General features: G+C 38.1%; 1 protein-coding gene across 2 annotated transcripts in view; it reads right to left on the bottom strand.

Moving 5' to 3' along the window:
* Positions 1–14179, bottom strand: part of znf710a (zinc finger protein 710a) — a 35734-nt gene that overhangs the window by 20780 nt on the left and 775 nt on the right. The gene's annotated exons all lie outside the window — the stretch shown is intronic.

Raw genomic sequence — 14179 nt, 5'->3', positions numbered from 1 at the left:
CCTTCTCCAGGGTAATTAGGGATTGACAATAAGTACTGGCTTAGCCAGTGATACCCATACCCTATGAGAAAGTCATTTAAACAAAGTATTAGCATGGGGGAAAAATATCAAGCCATTTGATTTGAGGAAGAGAACCTGATATGAAAGTCTGTTAGGAAGACAAGAAAAGCCTACTCCACCCTGCCAGAGGTCAGCTACCTCACTCCCATGTCATAGGCTTTTTCTAAAACAAAGCTCTTTCTCAGACAATTTCCATTTATTGCATCATGTGGCAAATGATTTACAAACAACAGGGACACCTTGGCTTACTACTCATTACTAACAATACATGTTAACATCTGGGTGAAGCACAAGTTTCCATTCATATACTAATGTGATTGAATACAATTCAGAGAAAAATCAAGTAATACTAGAATATAAAAGTAAGTGATACAGCTGAAATCATGAAGTTATATCTGATACCATCCATGTCTAGTAATTCAATTTCACTACTGGCAACTCAGATACCAAATAGTAGGATGCACAAAGAGAAGCATCTTAGTTCAGAACCAATTAAAGCTGCAAATTCATCTCCAGTTGATGGAAGACTGAACACTATTTAGAACTGGTACTTAAATAGATACTCTGATTAAACTAGAAAGACCTGGTGACCTACTTCACTGGTTAAATAAAAACAGGCGTTTAACATTGTCTCTTTTTTAGCAATCGTCAAAGCTTCTCATCTTGCACTCATGAGGAGTAGGACGCAAGAAACTGACATCGATTTATGCAGCACGAGGGTGCCAATTGGTTGGGCCATCATTGGCATGGAGATACAGCAGAAATGGACAGTTAACTGTCAATCTTAGTTCTTAGACCAGGCAGATAGCAATTCCCTGACCAGAGTCTATGGGAATGAGACTGGCAGGATCTATGACCCCTTTATTCCACAAAAAAAAGTATGAAATTCTTTTACCTACACAAAGCAGGGTGGTGCATTAATATATGTAGCTGCTATATGTGCAAATACAGGTGTCATTCCATATCAGTGGAGTAATGCGTTCCAAGACCCACAGCAGATGCCCAAACCATGAACAGTCATGAACCCTATCATTTAAGTGGGAAACTTACTTCCCTGGCAGCCCCCTGGAATGCTCAATGTAATATTTTTGGGCTGCAGTTAACCACAGATAACTGAAAGCATGGAAACCAAAACCCGAGATACAGGGGGGTCCACGGTACGTTATACTGTTAGCACCTCCTTCTCATGCTACATAAACTTGGAGGGACACAAGTTAGTTTCTTGCATCTTTAGCCCAATGAAGGTAAGACAAAGCTTTGACTTCCTGTCTGTTTTTAAAGAAGCGTTTAAGTTCTGTACCAAGCAAAAGAGATGTAAACAGAGTGGCAGAGAGACAAGACAATGGAGATGGGAGAGTGGCTTGTGAATTTATGGAAAAGTGTAATTCTGGAAAACTAGGAAAAAGAACCTATAATCAATTCAACTTTCCACATGCTGTACTGGCTTCAAATTCCTGACCTTGAAGATTAATATCAGATAGTTTGCATATTGACTTAATTGTAAACAACTGACAAGAATTCAAGAGTAGTGATTAGTGCACAGCTGTTCAAACTAACTTTGAAAGACTGATTGTAACTTTCTAACAAAAATCTGAATATTCCTAACAACACATCATCTTTTTTGAAAAACTTTTATTTCTTCTGAAACAAGAAAGGCATTTAGAAAGTTCTCTTTCAAAAAAGATACATGTCAGCATGGCTTAATAAAGATCCACACTGACACAAATGAAGATCTAACAGGAAGAGTTTGTGAACTTCCACTTCCTTTGCACAACCCTAGAAAGTTCATACTTCAGTGGACCTTTGATTTATTAGAACACTTGAAATATGCATTTTGGTTTGATTTAATATATTACTGTATGTATATTCATATATACTTTAGATAGATCACAAATTAGAAATATTAATTTAGTAAGTCTCTAAGCTTTACAATAGGTTACATAAGAATATTTAAACTAGCTAAACTATGACTACAGTGGAACTGAAGAATTGACAGAAGAACAACTGTTCAAAAAAAAAAGTAAAGACAACTGATATGCTGTCCGAGTGTGGATATCTGGGCATATATTAAAAAGGAAGCAGCTACAACAGTCACTGCAATTTCAGACCAAAGCACAGTGATGACGACTACCAATAACTTGTAAAGAATGAATTCAGAGTAAAGGTTTCAGCATACAGTTGAATGTCTGAGGCCATTAAGAGGTAAGTGCTTCAATTCAAGATGATATCTTCCCAATCGAAGAAAATAGAAAACCATAGGTAGTTTATAACACAGGCGCCCATTTAACTCAGAGTCTGTATCAGTGTTTTGCTGAAGCAATCCAAAACAAATTTCACTGTCTTGCTCTCTCCCCTATATTCCAGATAGTTTCAAACCGGAAAGGAAGCTGCTGGAGATGGCAGGAGAAAGTGTTACAAATTATTTTTACAGGACAGCTGATACAGTGTTAATACTGTCCAAGAAAATTATTCATTCAAAATGGAGGATTCATTGTTGCCAAATATTCACTTGCATATCAGCTAGTGTTCAGATTTTACTCACTGCAATTGAAACACCTATGTAATTTCAAAACAAGTAGGTGACAGTAACTGCTACAGACGCAATAAACTGAAACAATGAAAATTCAGACTCAGGCGAAACCAACACTAAAAAAAGCTCGTTACAATGTAACTAAAATGCGCCTTGCTTTGTTATTCCCAGAGGGATCATTTTAATAAATCTGTTACAATCCAGATTGCCTGCCAAATTTATGTAGACACTCAGATCCCAGATGCTTCCAAAAGAAAATTAAGCCACATGATTCTCTGGTTTTGAGCAGATAAACTTTACTGTAGAAAGTTAAAAAAGCAAATTGATCTACTATAGGTACACACAACTTATACGCTGATATTTCAGAACTAACAAGGTAAATTATTGACAAACTTGTTTAAATTTCAGAGCTCAAAAAAAAAATACCAGATGCAGCAAGGCAAAGCACAGGTATTTCTTCCCATTATTCAATTTTGAAGATCCAGCACTGAAACTCTCTCAAACGTCAGAGATTGTCTCAACCACCACGCAACCTCTGGTAGTTAAATTTCTTCTAGAATAGCAGAACAGTGTTCCACTGCATTCCTGACAGTGGAGTTCCTATTCAAGGGCATAATTTCAGCTAGTTTGCAAATAGCCAATGTTGGTCAGCTTTCACTGTCCCTGCATTCTTCCAAGTTCCAATACATCTCACCTGTACCAAACAAACGTTTGCTGGTTTCCTTCGTGCACTTGCTGTTTTGCACACAAATAGAAAATGGCTTGGATTTCATTATGCCCTCAAAGTCAACTACAGCACTTTAATCACATGAAAGGTAGGTGAACTGGCCATGCTAAATTGCCCATAGTTTTCAGGGATGTGTAGGATAGATGCATTAGTCAGGGAAAATGTCGAGTAATAGGGCACAGGAATGGGTCCAAGTGGGATACTCAGACAGTCAGTTTGGACTTATTGGGCTAAGTGGCCTGCTTCCACACCATAGGGATTCTATAATTTTATGAAGATATCTGCTGCGCCTAATCTAAATCAAACACAAGCAGGCCATTCAGCCACTCTACCCACTTAGCCAGTTCTGCCATTCAAGATTATGGCTGACCTGGTTGTGTTCCAAATTCTACATTCTCATCTACCACCCCAACAGCTTTTAATTCCATTATCTAATCAGAATCCATCAATCTCCACCTTAGAAGTGATCAATGATCCCACTTCCATTGCCTAAGACAAGGAGTTTCAAAGTTTCATAATCCACAGAGGGAAGAAGCTCTTATATTTACCTTATAAAGGGAAGCCTCCTCTTGTTTATGAACAGTACCGTCAAGTTCTGGACTTACTCACAAGAAACACATTTGCACATCTACATGGTCAAGTCCGTTCAGGATTTTATACACTTCAAACAGGTCACCCCACTCTAAATTCTAGTGGAAACTGGTCTTGCTTATCCAAGGTTTGCTCACAAGACCACCTGTTCATTCAAGTCATCATCTAGTAAGCCTTCTTTCAACCACCTTCAAAATTCTTCCTGAAAGGATCTATTTGGTGTATCACTTTAATCTCACCATTGCCCTGTATAAGTGAAGTATAATATTCGCACATTTCTGTTTAGTTCCTCTCAAAGGTTAGTGTCCCATTAGCCTTAATTACTTGCCAGACCTGCATATCAATTAGTGGTCACTCACGCACCAGAACATTTAGCACTTGGATTTCTGTAGTTCTCCATTTATGTAATACTTTTTGCCAAAATGAGTACTTCACATGTTCCCACATTTTAGAGTCAGAGTCAGAGACATACAGCATGGAAACAGATCCTTTGGTCTAACTCATCCATGCTGACCAAATATCCTAAATCAATCTTGTCCCACTTGCAAGCAAGCATTTGGCCCATATCCTTCTAAACCCTTCCTATTCATATACCCATCCAGGTGCTTTTTGAATGTTGTAATCGTACCAGCCTCCTCCACTTCCTGTGGCAGCTCATTCCACATACGCACCACTCTTTGCGTGAAAACGTTCCCTTAGATCTCTTAAAATCTTTCCCCAATAACTTAAACCTATGCCCTCTAGTTTTGCCCCCCCACCCCAGAAAGTACCTTGTCTATTTAACCTATCCACACCCCTCATGATTTTGTAGACCTGTATAAGCTCACCCCTCAACTTCCAATAGCCCAAGGAAAATAACCCCCACCTATTCAGCTTCTCCCTTCAAACCTGGCAACATCTTTGTAAATGTTTCACAACATCCTTCTGATAGGAAGGAGACAAGAATTGCACACAATATTCCAAAAGTGGCCCAACCAACATCCTGTACAAATGCAACATGACCTCCCAACTCCTATACTCAATGCACTGACCAATAAAGAAAAGCATACCAAATGCCTTCTTCACTATCCTCTCTACCTAGAACTCCACTTTCAAGGAACTATGAATTTGTACTCCTAGGTCTTTGTTTAGCAACACTCCCCAGGACCTTACCATTAAGTGTATACACCCTGCCCCGATTTGCCTTTCCAAAATGCAGCACCTCACATTTATCTAAATTAGATTCCAGCTGCCATTCCTCAGCCCATCTGATCAAGGTCCTGTTGTATACAGGAGGTAACCTTCTTGGCTGTCCACTATAGTTACAGTTTTGATGAAATCTGCAAACTTACTAACCATACCCTCTATATTCATACTCAATTTTTTATTAATGACAAAAAGCAGTGGATGCAGCACTGATACTTATGGCACACTGTTTGTCACAGGCCTCCAGTCTGAAAAGCAACATTCTAGCTTCATACCAGTTATGTATCCAAATGGCTAGTTTGCCCTGTTTTATTTCATCTACCAGATTTTTCACCCACTCACAAACTACTATATCCATTGGACTGTCTCTAATGCCCATATATCTTTCCTTAGGAAAAGGGGACAAAGCTGTTCAGCATTGTAGGTATGATCTAACTGGTGCCCTTTATTGCTCGATCAATACTTTCCTAGTTTCATACTCCATTCTTTTTGGAATAAAGGTTCAGAGTTCATATGCTTTCCTTATTACCAACTGAACTTGAATGCTTTGTGATCCATAGATGAGGAATCTCATATCTGTGGTGTCACTTTCTGCAGTCTTTCAATTTATGCACTTTAGAAAATAGGAATAAATTTAATCTCAATTTTCCATATCATATTCTGTACTTTATACTCACCTATATAAATCTCTCTGCAAATTTCTTGCATCAGATTCACCACTTGCCTTTTATTTTAAATCATCTACAAACTTGGCAGTAATGCATTCACTTACCTCATTCAAATCATTAACATAACACAAATATTTGAGCGAAGATTTGTAGTTCGGGTGCCCGTTGTGGTTCTGTTCACCGAGCTGGGAATTTGTGTTGCAGACGTTTCGTCCCCTGTCTAGGTGACATCCTCAGTGCTTGGGAGCCTCCTGTGAAGCGCTTCTGTGATGTCTCCTCCGGCATTTATAGTGATTTGTATCTGCCGCTTCCGATTGTCAGTTCCAGCTTACTTATTTAGTGTATCCTTTTTTTTGGATAAGAGTGTTATAATGACAGTTTTCTTGTCCTCTGGGTCCTTTCTGACTACTAGACACCAATGTGTCTATCATTACTTCCTAGGATGCATCCCATCAGGTCAAGGGATTTTATCTTTACTTTGCAAAATAACCTTTTATGTGGCACTTGTCAAATGCCTTCTGGAAATCTAAGCACAGCATAGTTAGAGGCTGCTCTATATCCACAATGTAATACTCAAAAGAATGCCAAATTAGTTAACTGTGATTTCCCATTCACAGAACTATGCCGACTCTTCAATCACCTTGAGCTTTTCTAAGTGCCCAGTTATAAGCAATCTTAATGATCAATTCTCAACGTCCTCATGACAGACATCAAGTTAACGAGCCTATAATTTCCTATTTTCTGCTTCTCTCTCTTCTTGAATCAAGGAGTTATATGTGGTATTTCCAAGCTGATCGAACTTTTCCTAAAGGAATTTTATAAATCTGTAAATTAGCCAGGTGTTTTCAAAACCCTAATGAAGGCTCATCAAGAGCCAGGGACTTGTCAACTTGCAGCTCCATCTATTTGCTTTAGCACAACTTCCTTGATGAAGGTTATTTCATCAAGTTCCTCTCTCTCTTTCCCACTGATAGATTCACATTTGACTATTAAAATATATTTTGTTTCTAAAGCATGGCAATCTGTGGATTGGAATGATCAATATTTCAGAACCCAAAGAATCCAAGAAGCAAACTATCCTCAATACCAACAGATAGCCTGAGAATAAGCATCTCCCCAAGCCAGACAACCACTCAAGAGGTGTTTGCTCTTCAAATATTAACCTTGTGTGCATTCAGAATGTTAATTGTTTATAATACTATGATAAAACAACTTTGGACCTTTCATGATAACTTAGGCTTTGTAAGTTATTTTATTAATATAAGCAACCTGTTTACTTCAAATAGGTAGTGCACCTTGAAATAAAAGGAGGAATTTCATGCAACTTTATTTTAAACAGGAAGCATGCCCTTGAAATCACAGCATGTGATGTTGTGATATTGTACATCGAGAGCTTGTTGCATATGTACAAAAATCAGTGCTCATAGTATTGAAAACCTCATGACATTTCTCACAGCCTTAACACCTAAACACAGAAACCCTCAGGAGATCAGGCAGCGTCTGTGAAGGGAAGATGATTATGGTCAGGTCTTTCAAAGTGAAATTTCTGTCAAAGCTCAGCAGGTCTGGCAGCACAAAGTCATAGAGATGTACAGCATGGAAACAGACCCTTCGGTTCAACTCGTCATGCCGAGCAGATATCCTAACCTAATCTACTCCCACTTGGCCCATATCCTTCTAAACCCTTTGTATTCACGTACCTATTCAGATGCCTTTGAAGTGTTGTAATTGTACCAGCCTCCACTACTTCCTCTGGCAGCTATTCCATACACGCACTACCCTCTGTGTGAAAACATTGCCCCTTAGGTCACTTTTTAATCTTTCCCCTCTCACCCAAAATCTATGCTTCTAGGTTTAGATTCCCTGACCCCGGAAAAGACCTTGTCTATTTACCCTATCCATGCCCCTCATGACTTTATAATTTTGAGGTGCTGGTATTGGACTGGGATGTGCAAAGTTAAAAATCACAACACCAGGTTATAGTCCAACAGGTTTATTTGGAAGCGGTAGCTTTCAGAATCACCTGAAGGAACAGCACTCCAAAAGCTGATGTTTCCAAATAAATGATTTTATAAATTTCTATAAAGGTCATCCTTCAGCCTCCAATGCTTCAGGGAGAACAGCCTATTCAGCCTCTCCCTGCAGCTCAAATTCTCCAATCCTGGATAAGGCTTTGTAAATCTTTTCTGAACCCTTTCAAGTTTCACAATATCCCTCTACTAGAAAAGAGACCAGAACGCACACAATATTCCAAAACTGGCCCAGCATCCTGTATAGCTGCAACATGACCTCCCAACTCGTATACTCAATGCTCTGACTGATAAAGGAGACCAAACACCTTCTTCACTATCCTATCTACCTATCCTATCCACTGTCATTGAACCTGCATTCCAACGTCTCTTTATTCAGCAACATTCCCTCGGACCTTACCATTAAGAGTAAAAGTCCTGCTCTGATTTGCTTTTCCAAAAATGCAGCACCTCGCATTTTTCTAAATTAAACTTCATCTGCTACTCCTCAGCCCATTTGATCAAGATCTGTTGTACTCAGGTATCCTTCTTCACTGTCCACTACACCTCCAATTTTGGTATCAGCTGCAAAATTTATTCTTCCTATGTTCACATCCAAATCATTTATATAAATAACAAAAAGCAGTGAACCCAGCATCGATCCTTGTGGCACACCGTGGGTCACAGGCTTCCAGTCTGACAAGCAACCCTCCACCACGTCTTCTGTCTTCGAGCCAGTTGTCTCCAAATGGCTAGTTCTTCCTGTATTCCATGAGATCTAACCCATGGGGAACCTTGTTGAACATCTTACTGAAGTCCATATAGATCACATCTACCGCTCTGCCCTTTTCCATCCTCTTTGTTACTTCTTCAAAAAAACTCAAATGAAGTTTGAGAGACATGATTTCCCTAATCAGTCCTTGCCTTTCCAAATACATGTAAATCCTGTCCCTCATGATTCCCTCCAACACACTAACCTGCTCACCAGTCTATAGTTCCCTGGCTTGTCCTTACCACCTTTCTTAAATAGCGGCACTACCTTAGCCAACCTCCAGTCTTCTGGCAACCCACCTGTGATTATTGATGATACAAATTTCTCAGCAAGGGACCCAGCAATCACTTCCCTAGCTTCCTACAGAGTTTGCTGCTACACCTGATGAGGTCCTGGGGATTTATCCACTTTTAACCATTTGAAGACACCCAGCACATCCTCCTCTGTAATTACGGACATTTTTCAAGATGTCACCATCTATTTCCCCACACTCTATATCTTCCTTGTCCTTCTCCACAGCAAACATTTATGCAAAATACACGTTTAGTATCTCCCCCATTTCCTGCGGCTCCACACATAGGCTGTCTTGCTGATCTTTGAGGGGCCCTATTCTATCCCTAGTTACTCTTTTGACCTTAAATGTAATTGTAAAAACCTTTTGGATTTTCCTTAACCCTATTTGCCAAAGCTATCTCATGCCCCTTTTTTGCCCTCCTGATTTCCCTCTTAAGTATACTCCTACTGCCTTTATACTCTTCTGTCTATACCTGACATATGCTTCCTTCTTTTTCTTAACCAAAACCCCAATTTCTTTAGTCATCCAGCATTCCCCACACCTACCAGCCTTTCCTTTCACCCTAACAGGAATATAGTGTCTCTTGTTACCTCATTTTTGAAGGCTTCCCATTTTCCAGCCATCCCTTTACCAGTGAACATTTTTCTTTTCTTTTCCCCCCAAGATTTGAAACATCTGCAGTATTTTGCTTTTCAAAACCTAACAGGTTGCAGAGAGATATTGCTATGACTATGGTCAGGCTCTGAAATTGACAGAAGAGAAAATAAAACAAGATATGATGATTCAGTGCAGACAGATTTATCAGAATGATACCTAGACTCCAAAGGGTTTGTTGAGGAGAGATCACACTAACTGGGGCTGTATTCTCTGGAATTTAGAAGATTGATGGGTCACATAGTCAAAGTTGTTAAAATATGTTACAGAACAATATGTAACCGGAGGCTCACTGATGATGTTACCTAGTATGGTGATAGAACGGCTGAAAACAAACCTTCCAGCTCAGCGAGCAAACCTACATCCATGTAACAGATTCCATATAGGAATCTAGGATTGGGAACATAGTCTGAATAAGAGCCACACCTTTCAGAAGTGAAACTGGAAAACATTTCTACATGCAAAAAGGAGGGGTTTGGAACTTCCATAAATGGTACTTGTTGTTTGATCAATGACAGATTGTTAACCAAAGCTAGTAAGTCTACAACTTCAAAGTATAGCATTAAGATGTCTATGAAGTTGACTTGGAGATTGGTCACTATCTTACTGAAAGAGAGGTGAAATATGTTTGAGGGAACCAAGTGGCCTACTCCTGCTCCCAAGTGCTACATCGGCTAATTCATGAAAAAAAAATCGACGTTCATCAATATCTGATTGCCCTTATAAAAAGGTGTAGATTTCATGAACCAGAAGTCCACATATTTTGAACAAAGAATTAAGAATAAAATTTCAAATGCAATTCCTTTTTGATGTATTATAACAGCGCTCAACTGGAAATGGGATTGCTTTAAAACTTAACTGTTTTAAAATAGGAAGAATTTGACAAACCTTTCCATTATCCTCCTCAATTTCCACTTCTATACTGCTTTGATCGAAGTATCACAATCGTAAATGGTCAATTATCCCACCCCACAAGCCAAATACTAAAAGTATGTATGCATCAGGCCAGAGGACAGTTATCAAAACTGAGTGGAATTCTTGGCAGTTGCCAATCCAATTTGATTCCCATTGATACTATTGTTTTTTCTTTAAAAAAGGTGATTTGAAACATACAACCTATATTATCCACATCTTCCTAAACTCACCCGTACAGAATAAAATAGTTGCTACTTGATAGCACACTGCTTTCTTTTAAAAGCAGTTTACTCAATTTACAAAAAGCACCCATTAGTTATAAAATTCTGCTCATCGAAGGATTTTTCCACCAGTTATAGAACCAGACTACCAAGAGATGGATTTATACAATGCTAACTTTAGTTCATTCTCAGATCAACCTCAAAACAGAACAGTTCAAATGAATAGTCACAGGATTCAAAAACGTTAACTCTGCTTTCTTCCCACAGATGCTGGTAGACCTAGAGAGAGTTTCACCAGCAATTTCTGTTTTTGTTTCAGATCTCCAGCGTCCGCAGTTGTTTTAATACAACTCAATTGGAAGAGGAGAGATTGCATTTTAAAAAGGTTAAAATAAGTTTGTTATCTTGGTTGTGTTTACGCCAAAAAAATCTGAATCTGAAAGCATTAAATGGTAAACAAGTCTTTATAGTATGTTTAGGAAGATACTTCAAAGATAGAGTTCTAGGGATAAGGCCATTCCAGTAATAATAGATAGCAAAAAGAAACAAGCAATGTGGATTAATTCAAAATAATTCATAAGCCAACCAAAATGAATTTCAAAATACAACTGCATCCTAGTTTACTACATTTAGCAACAGTGCAAGAGAGCAGTCCACATAAATAGTTCTGGTTGTAAACATAGTTCACTATCAAAACTATTATTCCCACTCATTTGGATCTACAGATATGAGCCAACTTAATCAGGGAAGTTTGTTTCAACATTTACTTCACAAATATAAACATAAAGCTTTGCTTATTCCTGTTTGACTCAAACAGCCATAACAGAAAGAACTTACGATCATCTAATTGTTGTGTAAAAGAAGAAATGTATCAAACAGGAAATTTCATTTTTGTTTAGGGAGCAGAGCACAAACAAACAATCTAAAAAGAACGATGGTCATCACAATCATAAAGATAAGATTGCTCCTTTATAATCTTCTCCTACACACAAGAGCTTAGTAGTACTGCAACTCTGATCAAAGTCAAAAAAGAAAGGCAATGGGAAACAACATCCTCTGAATCGAAGATCTCCCTGTCTTGACCGTGCATTTCCATTCATTCTCCACTAATGGGTGAAAAATCTATCTAAATTATGAGAATCACAAGAACTGATTCAGTAGCACAGTCCATTAATCACCACCTTCTCAAGCCAAATGGAACAGAAATTAAGATGGCCTTGCCACTCATATGTATCCTGAGAATAAATATCATAGAATGTCTTTTGTGGTGCAGGGTAGTGTCCCTACCTCTGAGCTAGGAAGCCAGTGTTGAAGACCCACTTGCTCCAGACATGTGTCGTAACATCTCTGAAAAGGTTGATTAAAAATACCAAAATTTTGAGGGTAAGCACTATTACCAATGTTCTCAATGAGTGGATTAAGACTACATTGTAAGTGATGTGCATCTACAGTGATAATCCACAGGCGATTTCCAAAAGGAAAACATTATCCAGTGTGCATGAGGATTCCTAACTCCAGCTGAGTTAAGATAAAATATAAAAGTACCTTTAAAGAACAAGAGAGAGGGAATTTAATTAAAATAAGTTTGTATATTTGAATACAAGAACAATAAGCAATAGCAAAAACAGGTAACTACTGCTGTTCAAGTGCTCGCAATAAAAATAAAACAGAAAAAAGTGCTTTATGGAATGGGACCAACTGACAGAAGAGCAATTTTCCATCCAGGCTGTCAAGTTATTAAGGACTGAGTGAATTGATGATGAATGAATCTGCAATCTCTACCTTTGGCTGAAATCACCATTCTTGAAGTGTCTGCCGCATACAGGTAATTATGCATTATTTGCTTGCTCATACTCTGGACAATGTTGCATTCTGATTACAAAGATAGTCTGGAGTCACTTGATTGAGGACACCATTATGTTGCCTCTGACAGGCAATGGTTCACAGTGCACTATTCTTAATTACAGTTGAAGACTGGTTTGGTACTGAAATTTGAAAACTCTGATCATTAGAAAAATGTATCGTCATAAATCAAGAATAAAAAGGTTCAACTCAAAGCAGTTAATTTCAACCTTTAAGTCACTTACATATCCTAGTACAATATACTTCCCTTGGAATAGTTTTTGGACCTTATGTTATTGTTTGATATAGTTATCAGTGTATATAAAGCCCATACCATCATTAACTTGCACATACATAGCACTATTAATGTACACGTCTCAAGGCAATTCACAAGAGCATTATCAAACAAAATTTAACACTGAGGCACAAAAGGAGATGCAAGCAAAAGGTGACCAAAACATTGGTCAAAGAATCAAATTTCAACAAGCACTGAAGGGGCAGAAAAAGGGTGAAAAAGAGGGAGACATTCTGCACTGAGATGTCAGCAGTCCTCAACTCTCAAAAGATTAAACTTGGGCAATGCAAAGATCTTGGAAGACTGTCAAAAAAAAGGACTGCAAGAGAGGATGAAGAAAGGTCATCAAGGAATTTGAAAACAATGATGATTTTGAATTCAAAGTACTAACAGCCCAAATGACTGCTACTTATCTTTTAAACACCTGAAGTTTACATCTAATGTAATTATAAGCCTGTGAATTCAGCTAGAATGTCATACAACCTTCAATAGGCATGTATCTCCAACTTCTTTATTGAAGTCATTTGATGGATCAGTTTCTCAAATTAGTTTTCTCTAGTCATGAGTTGCTACGCATGTGTCTTGACACCCTTCTCACCATCATGTTCTCAGTTTTTATCCGAGGTGAATCCCAACTCTAAGACTTCTGAATATATTTGCAAGTTTCATTAATAATCCAGGTAAAATTTCGGTATAATGGACATGCCAATATTAAAAAAGGCAGTGTTGCATTAGACTTTGCTGCAAAAATGAATATTTACCTAACATTTACAGTAAATTTTAAGTTGCATACTAACTCATTTATACAAACTCATTTATAATATTGTGCACATTAGAATGATTTCTTATACACTTTCTAAATTCACAGTAGAAAGTATACTCCATCTCAAAATTCCAACAAATTAATCCAACTTTACTGGTTTCAGTTATTTGAAAACTTCCAGCTGTGTAAAGTTGCAAGGCTTCCTTTATTTAAAAAAAGAACCTCAATTCAAATAACAGGGTGCTTGTCATCCCTACAAATATCCATGCATTTGCGTTATGTCTTAGTTCCTTGCTTCAGTCGCAAGAATAAGTGACATCTGTGGCTAGACAACCAGGGTCAAGATTTTTGGCTATGTATTACAACTAAATTTTGATAGTTATTAAATTGAGACAAAAATCATCTTTGTCAACAGGTAACATACTTAAAACATTCAAATAACAGCCAATATACATGCAAATAATTGACAATCTCTCTCTCGTCTGGACCCCATCTGCTTTAAATGAATGTAGGAGAGCTTTTTCTAGAGTTTCCGCAGCAATTTAAGTACAAGCCCTCCCCCATCCCAAAAATTCTCAATGTTATTCAGGAAAATAAAAAGGAAAGCCTGAATAGAGAGAGGGAAAGAGCAGAATAGGAACAAAAGAGAAAG

Source organism: Chiloscyllium plagiosum, unplaced genomic scaffold, assembly GCF_037043375.1.
Source record: "Chiloscyllium plagiosum isolate Xiang-an unplaced genomic scaffold, Cpla_swu_hap1 HiC_scaffold_39, whole genome shotgun sequence".
NCBI lineage: Eukaryota > Metazoa > Chordata > Chondrichthyes > Orectolobiformes > Hemiscylliidae > Chiloscyllium > Chiloscyllium plagiosum.
The sequence above is the reverse complement of the archived record's forward strand: the minus strand, read 5'-3'. Positions and strand labels throughout refer to the sequence as shown.